Here is a 7,551-nt window from a genome sequence, read left to right as displayed (position 1 = left end):
AAGGAGGCTGTAGAGAGGTGGGGGTTGATCTTTTCTCCCAAGTAACAAGTGATAGCCAAGAGGAAATGGCCTCAAGTTATGCCAGGGGAGGTTTAGATTGGATATCAGGAAAAAGTTCTTCACCAAAAGGTTTATCAAGCATTGGAACAGGCTCCCCAGGGAAGTGGTGGAGTTGCCATCCCTGGAACTATTTAAAAGGCAGGTAGAGGTGGCGCTTAGCGACATGGTTTAGTGGTGGTTTTGGCAGTGTTAGATTGATGGTTGGACTCGATGATCTTAAAGGTCCCTTCCAACCTAGACGATTCTATGATTCTGTGATTCTAATTTAAAGTATTGGAGTGCAACCAATATTACTGTATCAAACCATCATTTTTGAAACTTTAGATAATTGAAATTCTAGGTATAATTTTACAGGAATGTTTGTCATAGTGAAACATTACCATCATAATTCATTTCTTCAGCATATATTGCTTTGTTTAAACTTAGAGAAGACAAGCACTATGCTTTGAAAAGTACTGTTTATCTGTGTAATGCTTTTGATATGATTAGCTGTCCGCTTTTGCCAATAAAATCAAGCGTTAGTTCTTTTTTCTGTTGAGTGATTTTATTTCTTTTTATAAAGAAGGTAGATCATGCCTATCAAACTGATGTGCAAAAGAAAACTATGCTATTTGCAGTCCCTGCTAATGATCTTTTTATGATCAGCATAACCATGAAAATCCATATGTATGCAGAGACAGTGCTTTTTAATGACAATCAGCAACACAGAATGTGACAATTATGAAGGGTTTGCAATTGGTAAGATTTCATGCCAGAATGTTTTAAACTGTATATTTTAATATGATGGTTTTAAATGGAAATAAAACATGCTTTTTTTGGACCAAATAAAAAGATAGCAGTTTATAATCTAGGCTTTTTGATATTTTTCTTTTAAATAGCAGAAATGTATCCAGATTTTTTTTTTAAATTGAAACCTGTAGAAATGTGACTGAACAATCTGCTGTATTGTCAAACCTTTTTTTTTTTTCAACTTTGTCTGAACACAAGGATATCATGTGATCTGTGCAATCCCAGCAAACAGTTCAGTGCTAACTGCAGAGCTTCCTTAACAGGGAGTTGATATAGTACACTTCCTCACTGCCATTCATGTGGCACCTTTAACTTTGTGTTCAAACTACAGGTTTTAGTGTATCCTAAATTGAAAAGGAAATAAGAAGTCATCTTATTAGATGACCTTTCTTACAATATAGGCATGAGAATTTCTAAATAATTGATGTGTTTCTTTGATTTGAATCAGTTAGCTTAGAGCTCCTTTTTTGCAGAAAGTTCAATAGCAAATAGTAAAATATAAAACATTTTTAAAAATAATGGAATGTTTTGTATTCACTCCTCTGACTGCTACAATGCATAATTTGGGCAAAAAAGCAGAACTCTTAAGACTGTTTATATTGCAGAGAGCTGGATAGAATAGGCATGACAGGGAGTTTCCACTGGAAATCCTTTCTTGGCCTTTGATTGATAAGCAAAGATGCTATAATTTTAGAAAGACCTCCTCCACTGCTCCTCCATGAACAACACTGGCTTTGAGATGAACCTCCCACAGATCATGCTAGCAAAGGAACATATCAATGTGCTATGAGAAAGGGCAGTGAAAATACCCTCTTTCTACCTCCCTCAAACTGCCATGGGCATCAACAACAAATAACAGTATTTTTATTATTCCTTCACTGTTTATTTATTAAACAGATGGATTTATAATAGATGAATTTATAAACGCTTACTTCGTGATGAACAGTTCCCACCTACCCATTGGCCTGTGGTGTCTCATTTACATCTCCGGTCTTTTGCTCTTTCCTTCCTTAAAGCACTTACCAGAAAAACAAACGGAAATCACACAGAATATGAAGAAGATCCATATTGCAGATGATCTGGTGCCAGTCGGATTTTCCCATAAGATTCTTAGACTTTCCTGGCGCAGTTACGTCATTCTGTTTGTGGGTTCACGTGTGTGAAATATGCCTGCCTCTCAGCAGGCTGGCGGCCATAGAGATAAAAGGCACTTGGGCCCCAATAAAAAGCTAATAAATTTACAAAACGATTATTCTACCAAAAGCTAAGCAGAGTTTTACACTTTAGAATACAGAACACCTGGCAGCATTGCCGTCACATATACTGTTGTAGTTATCTGACTATTTGCTACTTCTTTCATAAAACACTAAGGGTCAGAGATTTTTCTTCCTGCCTTTTGAATATGCTTCATGCTTTGTTTTGTTTTGTTTTTCCATTTGAATGCAGTTTTTGAAAAGGATGCTATTAAAAAGATATTTTATGCTGCTACATTTGACTGGCATCTAAACGGCTCTTCTTGAGCACTTGGCGTGTGCAATTCTTTAAGGTAATACAGCAAGGAGCTCCTTGCTATAAAGAAAAATGTAAGTCCTGCCTTTAAAAAAAACACATCAAACAACCATGTAGCTTCATATAGCCAACACAAAGCACTGGATTCATTTTCAGAGGTGTTAGAATTTCATGCACAAAAAATCATTATTGTATTTGAAACACATTACACACTGGGACTTTATATGCTCCTTTCCACTTTCTTGTTTGTAGGAGATAGCACCTGCATGGAAACAAGAGCAAGAAGATAAGCAGAAATGAGAGAACAAGACGAAGTCACTGCAGTACGTTTTTCCTTTTCAGCCTCTGTTCTCCGAAGCTAGGGTCCACAGCTGTATGGAGTTGCACTGAAGTGCCGGGAAGGGAAGGAGGTGGCTAACTTCACACTGGCAGCCTGAGGCACGCTTGCATTTAGACCACCAGGGATCTCATGGCACATTACTGAGATCATGATCACTGCTTACAGAAACATCTGATCCTCAGAAACATCAGAATCCTCTCATTTTCTAGCCCATCACCCTTTCTTCACCCTTACTCGCTGTTCAAATGTGGCCACGCTTAGAGAGCAGACAGTAAGTGCTCACGAGAGGGTATACAGCAGATCCTCAGCAGCTCAACACACCTCCAGGGATTACCTGGTAGAGCGGAGGCCGCACTTTACTTTCCCTGCATCATGACCTTTGATATCTATCGCCTGCAAATCAAGTTCCTTACTCAGTCTGAAAGCCTGTTTGTATTCAACACAGAGACTGAATTGCTCACCTCACACATATAAGGAGAGACTGCTGGCCCTGTATGTAAGAAGGATTTGGCTTCTTTGAGCTGGTGAATACCAACAGCTGGCTATCCTGGTTCCTGTCTGAAGTCCCTAGGAACAGCTGGTTTCTCTTTCCCTCAAAGGGACATGCTCAGAGAATATTTCAGGAAATGGTTTTGGCATTTGCCAGAGCAGAAGAGAACTGCAACTGAGACCTACAATTTAATTTAGAGAAATTCACGTAAAGCATATGACTTAACTAAACAAAAAAAAAAAATTTTTTGCACATCACCAGTTTATCTTCTCAGTCAAAATTCACTAGGGCATAAAATTTATTCCAAGGCAAATATAAAAACTGTTTAACAGCCTTTCTGGAGAAGCCAAGTGTATTTTTCTTTTAGCCTTCTGTACCAGATAAATATGTAGTTCATAATATCTCTGCAGGCGCTCACCAAGAGCTTGGATACAAAACTTTCACCTTGACTCTACAACCTATAAGAATTTAGCAAAGTACTAAAAGTCAAACATGCCCTTAAGTACTTTAATGAAAAGGACTGGACATAATGTGTTTTTTTTATTAGAACTTCACTGAACAAATAAATTTATAATTAAAGGTTCTCCTTTGCAATTTAAGTATTGCAAGTTTTAATTATCAAATGACAAATGTAAATTATGCATTTACAACTATCCACAAATTTGCTAAGAGTGCATTCTATCTTAAGTACACCACTGACGATGATATGCCCCAGCACTGACTTCTGACTCAGCTTGTTGCCAATCACATATTACTGTATTGGTTATTAACCTTTGAACCAGGTGTTACAGGCCATTTTTATCCCATCTGAGTGTCTTCTCATCCAGGCCATACTTCCAAATGAGAATGCTGTGAAAGATGGTGCCAACAACTGTGCTAAAATCAAAGCATATGATATCCATTGCCTTCTGCTCAGGTGTTTCATCAGTAACAGCAATCAAGTTGGTCAAGCATCATTTGCCCATAGCATACCTGTGTTGACTGTTCATGATTACCTTCTTGTCTTTCACATGTTTGGAAATGTCCTCAAACCAGGGCATTTACAAGAAGACATCCTCCATAATACTTCTAGAAACTGAGATGAGGTTAACAGGCCCATAGGCCCCACATCCTCCTTTTTCATTTTTCCTAAAGATGGGTATAGCTGCGGCTTTTTTCTATTTGTCAGGGACCTTCTGTGATTTCCCTGATTTTTATTCAATGACAGACAAGGACTTCACAGACATATCAGAATACTCCATCAGCACCCTTACCTGCATCCCACCTGGTCCCACTACATTTCGCTTCTATAAAATATCTGTTGTTCCCTAACTGTTAGTTGTCACTCTCCTTCCCAAACATTGGTAGTACATGTAGAAATCAGGAATGAGGTTGCCTGTGAAGTCTTTGGCAAAAAAATGGCATTGGGTACTTCAGTGGTTTTTATGTTGTTCATCATAACATTGTCTCCATGTTCAAAACCAGATCAGTTTTATCTGAACCACCTTTCATCATTACTGTATTTGTAGAATACTTTTTATTTCCCAAGTCATTTCTTGTTCAGTTGGCTTTCCTGATTTTGTTCCTGAGTGCTTTTGTGACCCTTCTTAGTTAGCTGTCCATGTTTCCACTTCTTGCATGCGTTTTTTGCATTTTAGTTAATTAAGAAGTTCCTAAGTCAGGCAAGCAGGCTTTCTGTCAACTTTCCCAGTCTTCCTGCACAACACCGTTTTTCCTTCTTGAGCTTTCAGTAAATTCAGTCAATCTGATCTGAGCACTCTTCCTCTGAGGACAGCTTCCTAAAGGAAGGACTTTGTGTAGCAATTTCCTAAGCAACCCAAAGTCCGCTCTTCTGAAGTCCTAATTCTACCACTTGGCTTCCTCTGAAACTGAAATTCAAACATCTTGTCATGGCTACCCAAGATGCCTTTTATGGCTACTTTTGCCACCAGCTTCTCCCTGTCTGTGTGTAGCAGGTCAGGCAGAGGGTGACCTATTCTTTTCCTCTCTAGCATTTCCATTAGGAAACTGCCACTAACACAGTTCAGGAACTTCATGGATTGCTTGTGCAAAGTGTTGTCATCCTGACAGATGTCTGGATGGCTAAATACCGCATGAGAACACCCACAATGAGGAGCTTTGGGTCAGTTGTTTGTCCACTTCCTCCTATGTGGTCTGTAATAGATCTCAACGACATTTTTGGTATTACGTCCCCCTCTAATCTTGACCCAGGCACCCTAAGAAGACATGCCCTCAGAATCAAACTGGAGTGATGTGAAGACACAGAGCTCCTTTACATACAGCATGATACACTCTCATCTTCTTCCCTCCCTATCCTTCCTAAACAGCAAGTTGTTATTTGCTGTGAAAGCTGTGAACATGTCATTGTGGCACGTGAAGAACCTCTGAGGGTGCAGGTTGGGAACGCCAGCACCAGCGCCAGCCAGTGGCTAGGTACTGTAAGAATCTGAAAATGCCAATCAAGATTGGCGTACCCTCTACCCAACTGCCTGACTGAAGTTGTCTGTCATTCCAGGGAGACATCTGGAAAAGACCTCAAGACACACTCCAGATGGGGAGGGGAGATGTCACAGGCAGAGGGACACCCAGACCTGCCCCAAGATGATGTACTGCAGGGCTGGAACTTCCCCCCCAGCCTGCCCCAGGCTGCCCTGGCCTATGCTGTCCCATAAGACAGGGAACTCATATAATTAGTAGCGCTGCACATCTATCTGTAACTGAAGTATCCAAGTCCACCTAGTCTCCACACTTCTAATTTGGCATCAAGTCGCAACACCGTCCACCCCCACGCCGCTATGAATTTAACTGAAAGGTCTCCTTACCAAGTTACCAAGTGTTCACGTTGACATCATCCAGTAATAACAGCACATGTGAACTATACAAGTCTGAGCCAGAAACCTTCCCTCTGACCACCGGCCTCATTCACATCTTTAAATTCCCACAGCTACAACAAAGTGCTGCTACACAAAGTAGCACATTCAGTTTATATAACAAGGAAAACTGGCAAGAAACAAGCAAAGTATGAAGTATTTCAATTAAATGCCAGCAGTATGAAAAAATGATCACAGAAGAGACAGTCCCAAATATTTTGAATCTAGCCACAAAGATCAACCAACGCAAGACTGGTGGTGAGTAGAAAGCAAATGAAGGAAAGACCGGATACGCAAGGATACACAACTGCTCTATTTAGTCCAGGGCACTTGCACAGAAGTATGGAGCACTTAAGTATTAAAAATATAATGGGATATTTTAAATAAAGAGGATTAACAGATGCTAGCTCAGTCAAAAACTGTTAGATCAGATTTTCTAAGGCAATAGGTCATCAAAAGTCTTATTGAATCTGGAGGCTGGTGACTGAGAAATTTGTTTTCAAAACTGGATTTCTGGAATGCAAGCTTAATATTCTGGGAAGCTGAACCTGTGCAGGTACTAGTAATTTATCCGGATTTAACTTTATGGCATAATAGCTGTGTACTAGAAGCTGCAAACAGCATGTTTTCAATCTGAAGATATTTCTTTGCAAATTGTGGCTCATAATTATTTGTACAAAAATGTTTTTCTAATTGTACAGAAAAAAAGTTCATGTGTTCAACACAGAAAATTACAATGATTGGACAGACTGCCAGGAAGTTTGGAAACTGGTTGAAAGGTAATAAGGGAACTGTTAAGGCTTTTGTCTGTTCTTATATATTTATTGAATGCTTCTAGAAAGCAGAAGCTAGCAAACAAGGAACTCCGGTTACAAAACATTAACAGCTTTAGAAAAACTAATCTGCAAGAAAACTACAAAGACTTTGCATTTAACTTACGTACTGGCAATTGGATATTGCTCTAAATTCAAATGGAGAACATTCCAACATGAAAGGTAGCAAACTTTGGAGATCAGACATACACTACCTAAACTCCACCACCCTTGCACCACAAGATCTAGAAAAGCCTTCCTCACCCCTGCCCTACTAAGCATTTTCCCTAAATCCTAGACCTCCAGTCCTGCCCTACATTCCCTTAGTCTCTTTTGGCCATAGCACTTTCAGAAAAGCCCTTCCATTCTTTCATCTTGTGCTAATTGTCCTAACTTCCTGTACTCCCCACCCACTCCCTCCGGAAGAGGACGCTTTTCATGATCCTCTATATCTGTGCCCTGCTCTAACTGGTGGTCCTTAACCTTCCCTGTGAAGATGAAGCTCTCTTCTGCCCATGGTTTCAGTGCAGTTATCACAGCACATCCTGTGATCCCGCTTGGCTTGTGTAAGAAAACCACCTCTGTGCTACCAGCAATCGAGCCATTGCCTGGACTCAGCTGACAGCTCCTGTAGCCTGTTCCATTGATAGAGTAAACTTGCACTCTCTGCTCCTCAGCAGA

The sequence above is a fragment of the Vanellus vanellus genome, assembly GCF_965231255.1.
Source record: "Vanellus vanellus genome assembly, chromosome: Z".
In the NCBI taxonomy this organism is placed as follows: Eukaryota; Metazoa; Chordata; class Aves; order Charadriiformes; family Charadriidae; genus Vanellus; species Vanellus vanellus.
This window is presented reverse-complemented; position numbering follows the sequence as displayed.